The following is a 20,330-nucleotide window of genomic DNA, read 5'->3' on the forward strand; positions in this document are numbered from 1 at the left end:
CTAAGGGGAAATTCAATAAATATAAGTGACTTCATAAGAAAATCAGAAAGATCCCAAATAAACATCCTAATGATGCATCTAAAGTCCCTTGATAAAAAAAAAATTCCAGAACAAGTAGAGGGAAGGAAATAATTAAGATCATAGCCACATCAATGAGACAGAGAATAATAAAACAACACAAAGGATCAATGAAAAAGAGTTGATTCTTTCAGAAGATAAACAAGGTTCATAAGCCCTTAGCCAAGCCAAACTAATTAAAAGGAAAGGAGAAAAAACTCAAATTAATAAACTTGGAGGTGAAAAAAAGAAATAATTACAGACATAAGAGAAACCCAACAGATCTTTAGGGACTATTTTGAAAATTTATGCTCCAATAAATTGGAAAACCCAGAAGAAATGGATACATTTCTAGGCTAATATGATCTGCCCAAACTAAATCAAAATGTATAGAAAACATAAACAGACCATCAACTAACTATGAGATAGAAGTGTAATAAAAAGCTTTCCAACAGAGAAAGCCCAAGACTAGATGGATTCTCAGCTGAATTCTACCAACCATTTATAGAAGCGCTAATGCCAATACTCTTCAAATTATTCCATAAAATATGAAAGGATGAAACACTTCCAAAATAATTCCATGAAGCCAGTATCACACTCATACCAAAACCAAATAAGCCCACATAAAGGAAGGAAAGAAAACTACCGACCAATATCCCTGATGAACTCAGATGGAAAAATACCTAATATTAGCAAATCATGTTGAAAAACTAGTAAGATTATACACCACAGACAAGTTAGTTTTATTCCAGAGATTCAAGGATGGTTCGATATGCACAAATCAATAAGTGTATTTCATTACATAAATACAATTGAGAACAAAATCACTTAGTTGTCTTAATAGATGCAGAGAAGGCCCTTGATGAAATTCAGTACCCATTCATGATTTTTTTCATATTTTTTTTATAAATGAAGAAATGAATTCAACATCATAAAGGCTATCTATGAGAAACCGAAATCACACCTGGTAGTAAATGAGGAAAAAGTGAAAGCATTTCTTTTAAAATCTGGGACAACACAAGGATGTCCACTCTCACAATTCTTTTTTAATATGCTGCTAGAAATTCTAGCCAGAGCAATTAGGCAAGAGAAGCAAATGAAATGGATAAAAAATTAGAAAGAAAGAAGTCAAATTATCACGGTTTACAGATGATATGACCCCATACCTAGAAGATTTAAAAAAAAACTCCAACAAAAGACTGTCAGAGCTAATAAATTTGGCAAAGTAGCAGGTTATAAGTTAACATAAATAAATCTGTAATTTTCTATATATCAAAGATGTGTCTTCTGAGAAAGAAATCAGGAAAAACAATTTTTTTTCACAATAGCCTCAAAAAATAAAATAACTAGGAATAAATCTAACTAAGGAGGTGAAAGACCTCTACAGTGAAAACTATAGAAGAGTCAAGATAGAAATTGAAGTAGGCCTCAGAAAATGAGTAGACCTCCCATGTTCATGGACAGGCAGAATTTAAATTGTTAAAATGGCTATATTATCAAAAGCAATATACAGATTCAATTGCAATTCCATTGAAATGCCAAAGACATACTTCAGAGAATAACAAAGAAAGCAGTCCCAAAATTCATTTGGAAGACTAACAGACCCACAGTAGCCAAAGCAATTCTAAGTCTAAAAAAAAAAGCAATGCTGGAGGCATCCCAACATCTGACTTCAAGTTATACTAAAGAACTATAGTAACAAAAACTATGGTACTGGCATAAAAACAGACACATGTATCAATGGTATAGAATAGAAGACACAGAGACAAACCCGCACATTTTATATAGTCATCTGATATTTGACAAAAACATACATTGGAGAAAGGACCAGTTTTAACAAATTGTGCTAGGAAAACTGGTTATTCATCTGTAGAAGATTGAGACTAGACCATTGTCTCTCACTCTGCACAAAAATCAACTCAAAATGGATTAGACCTTGGAATTAGACCAGCAACTATGTGACCTCTAAAATAAAATATAGGTTCGACATTCCAGCATACAGCAATAACTTCTCAATAGGACTCTTAAAACTCAGGAAATGATGTGAAGAGTTAATAAGTGGATGGCATAAAATTAAAACCTTCAGCACAGCAAATGAATCAATTAGAAATGTAAAGAGACAGCCCACAAAATGGGAGAAAATCTTTACTAGCTACTCTTCTGAGAGGGGATTAGTATTCAGAATATATAAAGGACTCAAACAATTTTACACCAAAAAAATAACCCAATTAATAAAAGGGCAAATGAATTAAACAGACACTTCTCAAAAGAAGAAATACAAATGATCAACAAATATTTTTAAAAGTTTTTAAGATAATTATAGCAATTAAGGAAATGCAAATCAAAACTACACTGAGATTTCATCTCCCACCAGTTAGAATGGCAATCATCAATAAAATATATATATTAAATGCTGGAGAGGATGTGGAGAAAAAGAAATACTTTTATACTTTTGATGGGATTGTAAATTAGGACATCCACTATGAAAATCAGAATGGAGGTTCCTCAAAAGACTAGGTATGGAACAACCATATGACCCAGCTTTGACATTCCTCAGTATGTCCTGAAGAATTAAAGGACACACTATAACAATACATGCATACCTGTGTTCATAGCAGCATAACTTACAGCTAAAATATGAAACCAATATAAGTATTCATCAACAGATGAATGGATAAAGAAAATGTGGTATATACACAATGGAGTTTTATTCAGAAGTAAAGAAAAATATGCCACTTGGAGAAACCATCATATTAAGCAAAATAAGTCAAACTCAGAAGGGGAAATGTATATTTTTCTCTCAAATGTGTAACATAAAGAGGAAAAAGGAAAAGAATGGTGGGGGTGGATCTCATGAAAATCAAAGGGAGATCAGTACAGAAAAGGGATCAAGGGATGAGAGGTGGGGAGGGAGGCTGTAAAGTAATATTAGCCAAATTATATTGTTATATTGTGTATTTTGTGCAAGTATTAATATATAACAATAAATCCCATTGGTATGTTCAAGTGTAATGCACCAAAAAAGATATGTTGGGGGGAAAACTTGATTAATAGAAAATATGTACATGCAAATACATTCTATGAATACATGGAAGATTAACAATATATTACCTCGAGTATTTACATTAGATTGTTATAAATTTGAATTTATATAATATTGATAACTGTAATATATACTAATAAATCATCTTTTAACAACTTTATTAATTTGAAATTTCTATAGAATTTCATTACAAAAAAATGTCTAAATGTTTATAAGTTAATAAAATTTTTAGAAGAAAAATAAGAGCATTAAGTCAACTGGCCAAAAATTAAATAAGACAGCTACACAGAAAGAAAAAAAAAATAGGTATCTGAAGCACACTCCTGACATTGAATCATTTATGAGAATAAATAACTTGATTAATTTACCAATACATCTATGCACCTATCATAAAAACATTCCTATATACCAACATACACCTATCATAAAAATACACATACAAATATTATGTGATGTATAAAACTAATATTGAAATAACTGTTAGGTTTTCAAGGTAATAAAATTCTGGTGATCACTTATTTAAGTTTTAAAAGAAAATCTGGTCATGTTTTTTTCACAGAATTAATAAAATAAGAAAAAAATAACATTCAAAAATTTTTCTTCATAACAAAGTATCATGTATATTGAGAAAGAAAGGGAAAACAGAAAAATGTTTATGAATGGCAAGTCAGTAATGAAAAAGTTAGGAATTTCAAAGAATCTATTGTCTTCTTTATAAAATCTCAATTGATACAATATTCTAGAGATATGAGATAAATGGCGTTTAGAATTTCACTTTTTAACTAAAAAACAATATTTGTGTACAACATAGGGGAAAATGAAGGCCATTGAGTCCATTTAAAATCATATTATTTTTCTCCTACAGAATCGAATGGACATCCAGACAGTTTCTATGAATAGGTCAGTCCAAGTGTATTATTACACTCTCTCATTGACAAGGAAGTCTAGCAACTAATACTAGAAGTGTTGCACAGGGAAGTATGGCCCCCTTTCTGAGGGCAGTCAACTACTCGTTGCCAGTCGAGCCTTCAGCCCATGCTCTGTGCCTTCAGAGCCCCTTGGTGTCTACAGAGTATATAGGTGCCTAATGTATCACCATTAACTCTTTTGCTGTTCTTCAGCATTGAGAACTAAGTCCTATCAAAGAGGAATATGTGCAGTAGTCCAGAGGAGGTGAACTCAGGAACTTACCAAGACCCACACCAGGCACCAGACACCTCAGGAAGATGTAGGATACCAGTAGGTCAGTAGAGCTTATCGCACCTTGTCTCTTCCAATCGAGGACTTCAGCCCAGGTTTCTTCTATGTGTAGTACCAAGGATCCAAATATATCAAGGTCCTATTTCTGATCCATTTGGTTTCATGCTGAATTAAATTCAGCCGTGGATTTTGTCATAGAAATCAGAAGCCAGCTGGTGTGGTCTTTCTTGAATAAGCCTAGGAAGCAAATCTATCATTGATTGTGAAGTTGATAGGGAAGCAATGTGCTGTATTCACATAAGAGCCACTAATTGTGGTCATTGTCATCATGGCAGCTGTGCCCTGTCTTCACCAGGCTTTATTTTCTACTTGATGTCAGTTTTGATAACTAAGGGAAGAGACATCCTCTTGAGTGTCAGGACAAGGGAAATACAGATTACTATTCTAGAAGCTGTTTAATGGTCAATTTTAATTGTTAACATGATTGAATTAAGAGATGCAAAGGATTAAGAGGAAATAGAGACCCTCCCTAAGCATGGGAAGGACTGATGAAAAGGATGATGGTGTGGATGAGATAAAAGTTGGAAGAACAAAGAAGCAATAGCAGATGCAAGCTGGATTCATCTTCAACAGGTTCTGTATTTCTGCTGTAATCATATGAGGATATCAGATTCTTGCTTCTTCACCCTTTCAAAGCACTCTGACAGTGATTCTTCAGAAGACTTAGGTCTCAGATTAGGGTAGCAACATTGATCCCTCTTTTTCTGCAGATTCAGCCTCTTGGCTTATGCAGCTACTGGTTCTCCCAGATTTACAGCCTGTAGACAGCCATTGTGGACTATCCAGCTTCTGGTCTCTTTAGCCAACCGAATAAGTCCACTTTTATAATTATATTTCCTTTGATTCTGTTCCTCCAGAGAACCCTGACCAATTCAAGCTGAGAGCTTTGACAGAGAGAGAAATAATCAGAGAACCCCACACCTGACTCTACGGAACCTGAACCTTGTTTTCTTGGCTCCTTCCTTGGAGTGTTTTTCTCTCTCCTGAGGGTGACATGGATCAGACCCATGGCATGAGCCAATTTCAGAAGCAGGAATCATAGCAATCATAGAAAAAAAATTATAGTTTGTTGTTTCAAACATCTTTTTAAAAATGATATTGTGAATATGCTTACAGGAAATGAGAGTCGGGAGACCAAGATCTGGAAATTTGGGCACCGCAGCCCAAAGGAATAATTCACAAATGTGAACAGAAGTGACAGTGAATGGGAGAGCAGTATCCGAAATTGGGTTCCCTGATGATTTCATGACTGTGGCATGCTTGGTGCCTGGGAAAGTTTTTGTGAAAAGGTGCAGAATGTCTAGTTGCTATGGAAATGCCCTTCACGAGGAGACTCTGTGCTTGAGTCTTATCAGCCTCAACCTTGATCTCAGGCACATAGCTCCTGGGAATAAAAGAATTCTTTTGCTAGATAACCACAATGTTTCATTAGCTCTGTTGCTCCTGAATCTTCTTGCATAACAGTAACTTTAAACAATGGACTTTCTTGAGAGCTACACAAAGCTCCTAACATTGCACACTGCAACTGTAGAATGTAACTGAGGAATAAGCTGCATCATGTTGCTAACTCTAACTTTCATGAATACAAAGAATAATGCTTTCATAGTCTTTAATATGATTAATGAGATGTCAATAATAGATATTGCTGGTGTAATTCTTTAGACCTGCCTCTTCATCAGTGAGCATCACTCCACCCAATCCCAGCTGTTATCTTTGAACTCTGCATACATGAATCTTTGTTCTTTAAATCTCCCATTGCCCCACTCTGGAAACTGATAGTTTGGCTGTGCTGGTAATGGCACCCAGAATCTGAGCCTTGAGTGCATCAGGGCTTTTACTTTTATGCATAAGCAAGTTTTACATACATCAAGGCAAGGGAGTTGGTTACCATTCTGTTGGAGGGTGCATTCTACATTTTTATATGGGTGCAAGCTCGTCAACCACCTAGGGACTCAACTCAGACAGCTTATGGACTTCTATTGCAGTAAGCCCAAAGAGTGATTGTTCTCTCCCCACTGCCTTGTTTCCTGATTATTCTACTGTGGTTATCTGTAAGGTGCCTGTTAACCATTGTAAGCATATATGGTTCAATGTGAGTAAGCAGAGCTGCTGACCACAGCAAAACCACAGACTATCAACTCTAAATTTCTATAGTTAATATTTGTATTATGATATTGCCACCCATTCCAACAATTGCTTTGTCACTCTATGAATTCCCTCTCATTTTATCTCAGAGCAAGTTTGGACTTCTGTACCCAACAAACTTTTGAGAGTGAAAGGATACAAATTGTTTTGTCCAGACCACAGTGGTGTTTGAAAAGAGAAGACCCATTATAAATCAGCCCTTTATAACCTATCTAGGGCCAGAAATGACCAATTTTTATGACCTTTAAGCCTGTGTCCTTTATATCATTAGAAAATATTTCAATTTGGAACCAGGTTTTCTTTGTTACCTTGATCATAAATTAGCTGGAATGAAATTGAGACAAAGATTTTCTAAAAGAATTCTACAAAATGTGTTTGTCCCCACATCAAATTTATTTAAAACCATTGACTAAATATTTGTCATTCCCATTATTTTTATTTTAACCAAAGAATAAACTTTATTAACCATTTGAGGAATAGTTCAGGACAGTAGACTACATAAACTTAGATGAGATAATCCTAAAAAAAGGGTGAGTTTTCTTGTCCAAAGGAAATGGATGGACATCCTTGTCTTCCTCCTCCTCCTCTTCCTTTTTCTCCCTCTCCCTCTCCCTCTCCTTCTCTCTCTCTCTCTCTCTCTCACTCTCTCTCTCTCTCTCTCTCTCTCTCTCTATATATATATATATAGATAGATAGATAGAGATAGATATGTATATCTATATCTATATCTATATCTATATATACTACTTCCCAATTCTGATATATATATAGATAGATATAGATATAGATATAGATATGTAGATATATATATATATATATATATGTATATATATATATATATATATATATATATATACACACACATTTTTTTCTCATTTGTATTATTGCCTGACTTGAAATAGATAACTTGGCTTTACCTAAGCAGCCATGTTGAGGTAAAGATAATCATGGCAAAATATTTTCTGAAACAACTCTACAACTCAAACTGGCTAACAGAAAGAGAAATATTCAACTACTAGAAGTTTGTACTTGCCAGTTGAGATAATTTTCAATGATAGTTTTTTTCATTTTTTATTGATTTTTTTAAAAAAATGTCAGTGGAATGAATTACAATTCTTATTACACATATTTTTAATATATCTGGTTGGATATAAAGTATGTTGACACTAATTTGTGTCTTCATACATGTACCTTGAATAATGATGTCTGTCACATTCCACCATCGTTTTTAAAGTACCAATCTCCCATCCTATCCAAGGAACCTGTGGTGCTCAGAACCAGACACACTATGCTAGTGACCATGAAATCCTATTGGGCAACCTATGATTAATCTTCTGACTCCATGCTTTCTGGTCTTCATGGCTAATTCCATGGTATTTCTTGCAGTTACTGGAAGGACACACTGAGGGACTCCTGAATGATTTTCTTTCAAGAACTTTTGCCTCCATCCTTCATGAATCTCTTATCTCTTCTTCTCTTGATTACATCCAGGCCTCAGGCCAAGCAGACTGGCTATGTGCTGTGTCTTTTTAGAGAAGTTTTGTCTTGGTTGTCTGGCCCACTACCTCTCTATTTCCCTTACTACTTCCCCAAAATATATGAATCCTTTTCTGTGGTGGATAATTTCCACAGTCCCTTCCATTCACTAGTCTATTAATTTAGTTATGACTATCCATTTACTGACAGAATATTTCAGGGGAAACATGGTATGTTATAGTCAAATAAAAAAAAATGTCCCCAATGATTGTCAAATCCAGGATTTTCCTAGGAGTAAACCAACCTCAGCAATACCATATGTGGAAGTTAGGTAGCCACTTCCTTGAATGGATTCCTGGCCTTGACCAACATGTCCTGTTCTCCACAGGACCAAATGGACATAGAAGTTGTCTTTTGAAAAGGACTTTAGGGAATATCTGTCCATTCTCTCATTGGTGATAATGGGTATGATAAGAACTCTTTTGCAAGGTCAATGGTCCCACCCCTTCAGAAGACAGGAAGTTCACCCATTGTAAAATGAAACCTATATCTGACACAGGACACAGCCTTTCACCTCCTTTGCATATTTAATCAAAGTATTTCAGGAGAACATTCTCACCAACTATATGAATTGATTGTTGTTTGTTTTTAAGTGTAGATGGACACAGTATCTTTATTCATTTATTTTCATGTGGTATTGCATATCAAACCCGGTGCCTCACACTTGTGAGGCAAGCATTCTACCACTAAGCCACAGCCACAGCCCTCTCACCAGCTGTATGTTGAGTAACTGTTCATCCACTAAGATCTGGGTGAACAACCTCACTGTGATACACCCACACAATGGAATGCTACTCAGCAAAATAAAGGAACAGGCAGTGGACACACAAAACTGGCCACCTAGGTCACTTCATATAAACTCATTGAGGTATGTTTCTAAAAATAATGTTGATACATTTGCAGTAATGGAGAACAGATCAGCACTTACCTGGGGACATGGAGGGGAAGCATAGATTAAGGCAGAAGGCAGGGCATAGGAAGAGACACATGGAACCCTGGGGCCTAAAAGTCCATTCTCTTGACAGGAGAAATGGTTTCGGGGGAATATGCAGCCACCAAACATGAAATTGGGCTGTTGAATGATATGCAGTTCATGGAGTGTCAATTCTATTTTAATAAACAGATTTTTAGAAAGTCATACACAGTGGTGTTTTCTGACAGAAGTATTTGACTGGAGAAGAGAGTCTGGTATGTGTTAATTGACACCTCATTTAGTTTCTCTTCATAGCTGTCCTAGGTAGTACTTCATCATCTTTGGCCTGAGTCCTTTTCCCTGTGACCCAGAATCTTGTGCAACATCAGGCTTCACACACCATGCACACATGCCACTTCTTTCTCCACTGTCAAATCAAAGAGCAAAGAAGATGCATGAACAGACACAGAGGAACTAGAAACGACACCAATTTGTGTACATCACTGGGGAGAGAGGAAGACCGTTAAGGCAAATAGGTAAGCCAGAAGGGAGCCATTGTATCCAGTACAGGACCCCTAGGCAAGTCCAAGGCCAGGGGAAGTGGCTTAGAGCTGGAATGAGCCAGGCTAGCCCTCAAGACAGGGAGTGGAGTCCAGCTGAGAGTCATGAAGTTCTCCCTTATGATCCACATTGGGATGCCTCAAATCCATGGAAGTTATGTTGTGGCTCTTTGCTTGGGCCCCGGTCCTAAAGCACTGGTGCCAAAAAAACTGTTCGCTCCACTCCCAGCCACTGCAAGTCTCAAGAACTCCACAGGCCTATGAGTAGTGCTGGCATTCAGTGAAGTCCTGGAGCTGTCCTCCTATGGGTAAGTCCCAACCTTAGCTTAGAGATGTCTTCCTATGGGCAAGTCCCAAACCTTAGCTTGGGGCTGAGCTCCCCCATAAAGAACCTGGGTTCTTGGCAAAGGGTGGCCAATTGTTGATTGGTATTCCCAGTAGGATCCTAAGTGATGAAGACCATATTCCAAGTTCCTGCTGTGTTGTGATGCTACAGAGCAGCTGAGCTGTGGGAGAGCTTCAGTCCAAAGCCACGGCAGTGCTTCACAGGTTGCCCAAAGAGGAAGAGTTATGCTGTTGCTGACAACCAGGCTCCTGGATGTGGGCTTAGTGGTGGCTCCTGTGCCACTGGGATGCTAGACACTTGTATTTGATCCCTGCACCTTCCTTGAACCCTAACTGATGGAGACTGGGGCCCAGGCAATGCTGCTACTGGAATGAAGTTTACCAGAAACAGGAAGTATCTCACAGTATGATTCAGAGTTGTTCTGGGATGCAAGAGGAGACTGTAAGAACACGGCCTTGAAGAAGAAGTGGTATATATAGGCTCATCTTCCGCAGGATTGGTGGACGACAATGCAGAGGCTCTGTTTGTCAGGAGGGAGGACAGTGCATGGTCTATCTTTGGGAGCACTATTAGAAGGAGGGTGTTGAGTGGAGGGGCTCCCAAATGGAGTGACAAGTGATTGGTGGGCCAAATGGATTATTCAAACTAGAGTTGGGATGGGAGTCCTGAGGTTTGGGGCACTATGGAGATTTATTCCTTTACTTACTGCCTGTGCTGCTCAGGGCATGGACCTGTGGGTATGGGCAGGAGCTACAATTGGAGGCATAGTGAGATGGAAAAATCACCACTGTTGAAGGAGGAGTAGTGTTCATGGCAGTGTCCTCAGGCTGCACAGTGCAATGTCAGGTCACGAGAACAGATGATTTGGCTGTGATTGTGGGATAGACCCTTGTAGCTTTTATGGGCTGAATGTGGCTATTGGGGTTACAAGTAGAAGGTATTAGAGGAGGGCTGAGGGAGGAAGGAGGAAGAAGAGGAACATAAGGAGAAACAGGAGAAAAAAGAGTAGCAGAAAGAAAAAGAATCAAAGTACATGAGGGTTGAGGCTTTCATTCTGCAGGGGCTCATCTCAAAGGGGAAAGTCTCCATTGAAGAAGGTGGAAACTTACAACATTTTGTGGAGGCAGGGGAAGAAAACAAAAGACTCTGATATTTCACAATTTCTCTTATGTGCCAATGTTCCCCTGACTACCAAGAGTAAGTCTGCCAAAAGTATCTGATAAACTCCTCCCATGATGTGAACCTGCTAAATCCTATAAAACTCAGACCATTGGTGTAGCCACTCACCATTTTCCTCTTGAAAATGTGCCCCTCTGTTGCTTAATAAAGTATCACTGATGCATTGAGGTCTTTCTTTTCTTTTTTCTTTTCTTTCTTTCTTACCATCTTCCTTCCTTTCTTTCTTCTTTTATTTTTAATATCTCTCTCTCTCTCTCTCCCTCTCTCTCTCTCTATCTCTATCTCTCTCTCTCTCTCTCTCTCCCTCTCTCTCTTCTCAAATAAATTTGCTTTTATTTGTTGCTGAAACCCAGGATGGAATTTGGGGTTCCTCTCCTCACCCCTCCCATTCCTAACAAACCTCTATCATCTTTTCTCTTCCTATATCTTCATTTCTTTAATTCTTTCCTCCCAGTAGCAGGAGCCCTTTTGGAACCTCCAAGTCTACTACAGCTCAACAGCAGCCAGGGCACTACCCAAAATTGACCCCATAACTGAGGTAAAGTTTTGCTGCCTCACTGCCACATGGAAGGAGCAAGAACCTGTATTGATCCTTTATTGGTTTTGGAAGCAACCTCCTTCTAACTTTATTCTCTCCAATTCTTTTCATTTCCTATAAACTTAGACCTCTGGATCAAAGGCTGCTTTCTGCCATTTTGTTCCCACGTGTAACACCAACTTCCTCAATCTTTGGAGAGGTAAGATCTCTTCAGTCTCTTAAAAAGGTGCCCTGCCACAGACTTTCCACATTTTGGCTTTACAAACCCTGGGGGTCCTCTACCATTGGGGTTGCAGAAGGGAATACCCTCCCAATATTTGACAGAACTGTTTTTTTCAGTAATGGGAAAGATCTGAAGCCCTGGTCAAACCTCTCCAACATAGGAGCAAACCAGTCCATCCCTTGGGACTTTCCCTTAGGTGGTCTCATTGATTTTTTTTAAATCCTCCACTTCCAATCCAATTTCAAAAGTAAACTCCTTATTAGACTGAGTACTGAGATTTGACTGCAATATAAATTAGACAACCTAAGTCAATGGCCTGAATTCAGAATTTGGAAACTTTGACTCCCAAGTCCTCCAAGACTTAGACAATTTCCTTCCAACAAAAAGTCAAAGGGCCTGAGGTTCCTTACCTTCAAACTTTCTTTTATCAACAGGATACATACATTCTTTAGAAAACTACCTATTAACTGTAGGAGCAATGCAGGCCCAAAATAATGCTAATAAGAGGAACACAAGTTACCCTGGAGGAGGAGACTTTGTGACTCTGTGAGATAAGAAGAGTTCCTCCTAGCCATAAAATAAGAATGTATGGTTGGAAATCTAATTAGAGCTGGTCAGCATGAGCCAAGGTGACCTAGAGCTGCCACGACAGTTGAGACATGAAAGTTTGATGCTAGTCAAAAGTGAAGAGGTGGGTTGGATTCACCTTAACCATGTTTGGGGAATGTTGGTCCTGACTTCCTTCAGTTTCTTATCTGTAGGAGAAATTTGGGGCAAGGGTCAGAGGAAGTCTAGAGCAACTGAAGGGAGATGGCCAGGACCATGTCCTGGTGCTGGATGAAGTTCTCACATCCCAAGCCTAACCCTGACAGCCCTTAGGGGTACTAAATATTAATCACTATCTGTCTCTCTGTCTCTGATTGACTTAGCCCATGATGGAGGGCATCCTTTCCCAATGTATCTTGGACCGAGATAAAATCTCAGACTGATCTGAGGTCTTTGAGAAAGAGGTGACACATTAATCCCCAGATCATGAGCCAATCAATCTCTTCCTCTAAGAAATGCTTCAACCCCAATTATTTCCATACTGTAGTCCTCTTAATCAGGGAATCATTATGAGAGATTCTCAAGATAGAGCTAAAATTAGACTACGTTCTCTAGACTCTCATTAGACACATTTTTTTGTATACTCCCCTGATCTGGCAGGGAAAAGACCAGAATATTTGTCTCACTTTATTAGAGTAGAACTATGCCTCATCTGTCCTTGTTCAAGAATCCAAATTATTTATTTTCTATAGTGGAGACATCACCCAGAGCACTACCAGGCTTGCCTTACAATTCAAATTAAAGAGCATAATATGAAATCATGATCCTGTGAGTATGCGGACCCAAAAGGACAAAGGGACCATGTAAGAAAACTTAAGGGCACAACTAGCTGTCAAGAAGTAATATCCTCCATTCTGAGTGAGATTCCATCCAGAGGTCATGGAAGGAAAGGCACAAACTGCTGGCTGCTAGTGGCTGTAGGAGCCAGATGCTCAAAAAGTGCCTCTCTTCACAGCAGCACATGGATCCTTCTCTAATATAGACCATAAAAATAGACCATATGTCCAACATACAGAATAAGGAGAGAATTTTAAAAGCCACAGGAGAAAGGAATCAGATTACATACAGGGAAAACCAATTAGGATAATGGTAGGTTTTTCAACATAGACCCTGAAAGATAGAAGATTCTGGAACAACATATATTAAGCTCTGAAAGAAAATGGGTGCAAACCGAGAATCTTGTATTCATCAAAATTAAACTTTAGATTTGAAGATGAAATAAAAACATTCCATGATAAACAAAAGTTAAAAGAATTTATAGTTAGAAAACTGGCATTATAAAACATCCTTGGAAAAATATTCCATGAAGAGGAAATGAAAAACAACAATGAAAATCAGTAGAGGGAGGTATTAACCTAAAGGAAAAACTAATAAAAAAAGAAAGAAAATCAAGTCAAGTTAAATAGCAAAAATAATTAAATATGGCTAGGAATACAAACTATTATCATAATAATGCTAAATGTTAATGGCTTAAACTCACCAATCAAAAGACATAGGCTAGCAGATTAGATTTAAAGAAAAGACCCAACAATATGCTGCATCCAGGAGACACATCTGATAGGAAAAATAAGAGACCCAGAATAGCTAAAGCAATCCTTAGCAGGAAGAGTGAAGCAGGTGGCAACACTATACCAGACATTAAACTATACTACAGAGCAATAGTTTAAAAAAAAAAACAGCATGGTATTGGCACCAAAACAGACTGGAAGACTAATGGTACAGAATAGAGAACACAGAGACTAACCCACAAAAGTGCCAAAAACATGCATTGGAGAAAAGATAGCCTCTTCAACAAATGGTGCTGGGAAAACTGGAAATCCATATGAAACAAAATAAAATTAAACCCGTATCTGTCATCATGCACAAAACTCAAAGTGAATCAAGGACATAGGAATTAAACTAGAGACTCTCCATCTAATAAAAGAAAAAGTAGGCCCAAATCTCCATCATGTGGGATTAGGCCCCAACTTCCTTAATAAGACTCCTACAGCACAAGTATTAAAACCAAGAATCAATAAATGGGATGGATTCAATCTAAAAAGTTTCTTCTTGGCATAAGAAACAATATTAGGTGAATAGAGAGCCTACATCTTGGGAGCAAAATTTTACCCCTCACACTTCAGATAGAGCACTAATCTCTAGGGTATATAAAGAACTCAAAAAGCTAAGCACTAAAAAATAAATAACCCGATGAATAAATGGGCCAAGGACCTGAACAGACACTTCTCAAAGAGGATATACAATCAATCAACAAATATATGAAAAAATACTCATCATCTCTAGCAATTAGAGAAATGCAAATCAAAACTACTCTAAGATATCATCTCACTCCATTCATAATGGCAGCTATTATAAAGACAAAAAACAGTAAGTGTTGGCGAGGATGTGGGGGAAAAGATACACACACATACTGCTGGTGGGACTGCAAATTGGTGCAGCCAATATGGAAAGCAGTATGGAAATTCCTTAGAAAACTGGGACTAGAACCACCATTTGACCCAGCTATCCCTCTCCTCAGTCTATACTCAAAGGACTTAAAAACAGCATACTACAGGGACACAGCCACATCAATGTTCTTAGCAGCACAATTCACAATAGCTAAACTGTGGAACCAACCTTGATGCTCTTCAGTAGATGAATGGATTAAAAAAAATGTGATATATACACACACACACACACACACACACACACACACACAATGTAATATTACTCAGCAATAAAAAAATAAAATCATGGCATTTGCAAGTAAATGGGTGGTGTTGAAGAAGATAATGCTAAGTGAAGTTAGCCAATCCCCAAAAAACAAATGCCAAATATATTCTCTGATAAAAGGAGGCTGATTCATAGTGGGGTATGGATGGGGAGCATGGGAGAAATAGACAAACTCTAGATAGAGCAGAGGGGTGGGAGGGGAAACGGAAGGAAGGGTAAGGGTGTTAGTAAGGATGGTGGAATGTGATAGACATCATTATCCAAAGTATATGTATAAAGACACAAATTGGTGTGAACATCTTTTATATACAACCAGATATATAAAAAATTTGCTCTATATCTGTAATAAGAATTATAATGCATTCCACTGTCATTTATTTTTAAAAACTCAGTTTTAAAAATTTAAAAAAAATTAATGCAAAAATAAATACAATAAAATAGGCCACATGTTACACCCCAAAGCAATTCTTAGAAAATACAAAAAAGAAACACTACCCTGCAGTCTATCAGATAATAATGGATTGAAACTAGAAATCAATGATAAATAAAAAAAATAGAAGTTACCCCAAAACCTGGAGACTAAATAGCATGCCATAGAATGATAAATGGAAGAAATCAAGGATTAAATTTTTAAAAAGTACCTAAAGTTAAATGAGAAGAGCAACACAACATATCAAATTCTCCGGGACACTATGAAGGCTGTGTTAAAAGGAAAGTTCATTGCATTTAGCTTCCTCATTAAAAGAGTAGAGAGTCAATGAAAAAAAATGACCTAACATTACTGCTCAAAGTTCTATAAAAAGAAGAACAAATTAACACCAAAAGCAGTAGAAGACAGGAAGTAATTAATATTAGAGCTGAAATCAATGAAAATGAAACAAAAGAAACAATTTAAAAAATTGACACAACAAAGTTAGTCCTTTGAATAAATACATAAGATCAACAAACCCTTAGCCACCCTAACAAAAAGGATAAAACTCAAATTATGAAATTCATGATGAAAAAAAGAAATATCATGACAGACACTACTGAAATACAGAAGATAATCAAAAGTATTTTGAAAATTTGTATTCCAATTAAATAGAAATTTTTGAAGACATCAATAAATTTCCAGACATATGACCTACCCAAACTGAATTAGGTGGGCATACAAAATTTAAATGGATAAGTTTCAAGCAAAGAAATAGAAGATGCCATCAAAAGCCTACCAACCAAGAAAAGTCCAGGACCAAATGGATTCTCACCTGAGTTCTACAAGCCTACAAAGAAGAATTAATACAAATACTTCTAAAATTATTCAATGAAATATAAAAAGAGAAAAGCCTTCCAAACTCATCCTATGAGATTAGTATCATCTTAAAGCCAAAACCAGATAGAGACACATCAAGGAAAGAAAACTTCAGATTAATATCCCTGATGAACATAGACATAAATATTCTCAAGAAAATTTTGGCAAATTGCAAATAAAAACATACTTAAATGATAGTGCACCACAATCAACTGTGGCTCATTTCAGGGATGTAATTTTGGTTCAAAATACAGAAATCAGTATATGTAATTAATCTCATGAAAGATTTAAAGACAAAAATTAGATAATCATCTCAATAGGTGAAGAAATAGCATTTGAGAAAATACAGTATCTTTTAATGTTGAAAACACTAGAAAAACTAAAGATAACAGAAATATATTTCAACATTGTAAAAGCTATCTATGCTAAGCCCAAGGCCAGCATCATTCTACATGGAGAAAAATTGGAAGCATTTTCTCTCAGAACTGGAACAAGACAGGGATGCCCTCTCTTACCACTTCTATTCAACACAGTTCTTGAAACTCTTGCCAGAGAAATTAGACAGATGAAAGAAAGTAAAATGATATTAATGGAAAAAGAAGAACTCAATCTATCATGATTTGCTGAAGACATGATTCTATATTTAAAAGATCAAAAAAAATCTTCCAGAAAACTTCTAGAACTAACAAAGTGGCAGGATAAAAAATCAATACCCATAAATCAAATAAATTTCTCTGTATAAGTGATGTAAGTGATAAATCCACTGCAAGAGAAATTAGAAAAACCATAGTAGCCTCAAAAAATACTTGGGGATCAATCTAACAAGAGACATGAAAGACCTCTATAATGAAAACTAGAGAACATTAAGCAAAGAAATCAAAGAAGACCTTAGAAGATAGAAGGCTCAACCATGGTTTTGGGTAGTCAGAATTAATATTGTCAAAATGGCCATACTACCAAAAGTGTTATACAGATTCAATACAATTCCTATAAAAATCACAATGACATTCTTCACAGAACTAGGAAAAGCAATCATGAAATTCATTTGGAAAAATAAGAGACCCAGAATAGCTAAAGTAATCTTTAGAAAGAAGAGTGAAGAAGGAGGCATCACTCTACCAGAACTTCAACTATACTACAGAGCTATAGTAACAAAACAGCATGGTATTGGCAACAAAATAAACATGTAGACCAATGGAACAGAATAGAAGATGCAGAGTCAAACCCACATAAATGTGGTTACCATATAGTTGACAAAGGTGCCAAAAACACACTTGGAGAAAAGAAAGCCTCTTCAACCAATGCTGATGGGAAAACTGGAAACCCGTATGTAGCAAAATAAAGTTAAACCTCTGTCACTCACCCAGCACAAAAATCATTCCAAATTGGATAAAGACTTAGGAAGTACAACAGAGACCCTGCACCTAATAGAAGAAAAAGTACACCTAAATTTTTATTGTGTTGGCTGATGACCTGACTCCCTTAACAAGACTCCTAAAATGCAAGAAGTAAAATCAAGAAACAATAAATGGGATAGATTCAAACTATAAAGCTTCTTTTCAGTAAAGGAAACAATCAGTGTCGTGAACAGAGAAACTACAGAATGAGAGAAAATCTTTACCAAACACACCTCAAGTACAGCACTAGTCTCCAAGATATATAAAAATCTCAAAAAACTTAACACTAAAAACCCCAAATAACCCAATCAATAAATGGGCAAAGAAACTGAACAGACACTTCCCAGAAGAATAAATACAATTGGTCAAAGACATATGAAAAAATATTCATTATCTCTAGGAATTAGAGAAGTACAAATTAAAACTACTCTAAGATCTCATCTCATTTCAGTCAGAATGGCAATTATCAATAATACAAGCAATAATGACTGTTGACGAGGACACCTTCTTTGCAAAGGTAAACAGTACTGGTGGGACTGCAAATTGGTGCAACCACTCTGGAAAGCAGTATAGTGATTCCTCAGGAAACTTGGAATGGAATCACCATTTGACCAGGTCATCCCACACCTAGGTTTATATCCAAAGGACTTAAAATCAGCATACTACAGCCATATCAATGTTTATAGCAGCTCAATTCACAATAGCTAACCTATTGAGCCAACTTAGTTACCTAACAGATGAATGGATGAAGAAAATGTGGTATATATGCACAATGGAATATTACTCAGCTTTAAAGATGAATGAAATTATGGCATTTGCAGGTAAATGGATGGAGCTGGAGAATATCCTGCTAAGCAAAATAATCCAAACCCAAAAACCAAAGACAGTTTTCTCTAATAAAGTGAATGCTGATCCATAATGGGGGTGTGTGTGTACATAAGAATAAAGTAACTTTGGATTTGGCAGAGGGGAGTGAGGGGAGTGGAGAAGAGGGGATATAGGGATAGGAAGGATGGTGGAATGAGATGATCATTATTACTCTATATGATTGTATGACTACACTACCTATGCGTCTCTGCACCATGGACAGAAGAATGAGAAGTTGTGCTCCATTTGTATATGATGTGTCAAAATGCATTCTACTATCACATAAAACTAATTAGAAAAATTTAAACTTTAAAAAATTGCCTCATTTTCTTCTGCTATTACGCCTAGGAAATGACAGTTGGAAAAAGAAGATGTCTCATAATTTTCTGCATCCAACCTGGCCTGATTACCAATTAGGGAAAAGAAGGGTCTCCAGAGAAAATATAAACTATAGAGCCACAACTTAAGACTGATTTTACAAAAGAAAAAATGGTTAAAATGTCCTATGCATGAGGTTTTAACTCTCAAGTTCAAAACAGCAGCTTCCCTTACTTCTTAGCTTCTGCCAGATCTCTATCTACCAAAGCTTACAGAGCTTGCAGAGCTTGCAAGATTTACAAGCATTGCAAAGGTAATTTTCCCAAACCAGTTGAAACCAAAAGAAAGAAAAAAATGGTCACTTTTCAATAAAAGGACCTAACTATCTGGCTATATTATCTGCTTTCACACTCTACCTCCTTGGTTTCACAACAAGTTCCTCCCTAAAGGGAACTTGTTTCTCCCTAAAGTAAGGGAAAAATGGAATTCCATATACAAGTCTTCTTTCCTTTGAGAATATTTACCTGAGGATTTCAGGACACCTTCTTTAGATATCTGAACTGACTCTAATCTGAGCCAAGTATGCACTCTGATCTCATAAAGATGTTCTGCTTGTTGTTTAACTAGAGTAGTTACTGTCATGTCATTTTATTTCAGAACTCCTTTTTCTATATTTTGAGCTCATGGTTTTATGGTGAATTCATATTCATTCCTGTGTGCCTAAATTAATCTTTCTGATCAGTCTTATTTTATCTATGGAGGTTTTTACACTCTGTCCTTGTACAGAGGCCAGTTGTCAAGGGTTAGTTCTCAAATACAAATTGGAAAATCTCAATTTACAAAATCCTAAGAAGGACATAGACATGGTAGTGTCAAGGATAAATCTGATAGCCACTGAGGGCCTGAATTTTATATTTCAGTGTCCACCATGACTATTGGACTTTACACCTAACATTTCCAACTATGCAGGCCTACCTTATGTTTAAGTCTTAAAGTAAAATGTGATTGGCTCTATTTCAATTTCTAATGGAGGCCTTAATAAACATCAGTAGCATTGTCTCCTTCCTTGGAGATCTACCTACAAAAAACTATAAGATCTTTGTTTTCTGTCTGTTTTATATAATGTGTGCACACCTGTGTACTGAATTGCTGTGTCTATATATGTGCTTGTGTCCATATATCATGTACATGGTATTAAAATTGGCATAGATAAATGAGGACTTATAAATTAAAATTTAAAAGAGAAATGGATCCAAATACCTCTTAGTTCATGTCACTTAAAAAGTCAAATTTAAATTATGTTAACAGATGAAAGTAGAGATGTTTTTAAAATTACTCAATT

This window comes from Callospermophilus lateralis, chromosome 4 (genome assembly GCF_048772815.1).
Source record: "Callospermophilus lateralis isolate mCalLat2 chromosome 4, mCalLat2.hap1, whole genome shotgun sequence".
Lineage (NCBI taxonomy): Eukaryota > Metazoa > Chordata > Mammalia > Rodentia > Sciuridae > Callospermophilus > Callospermophilus lateralis.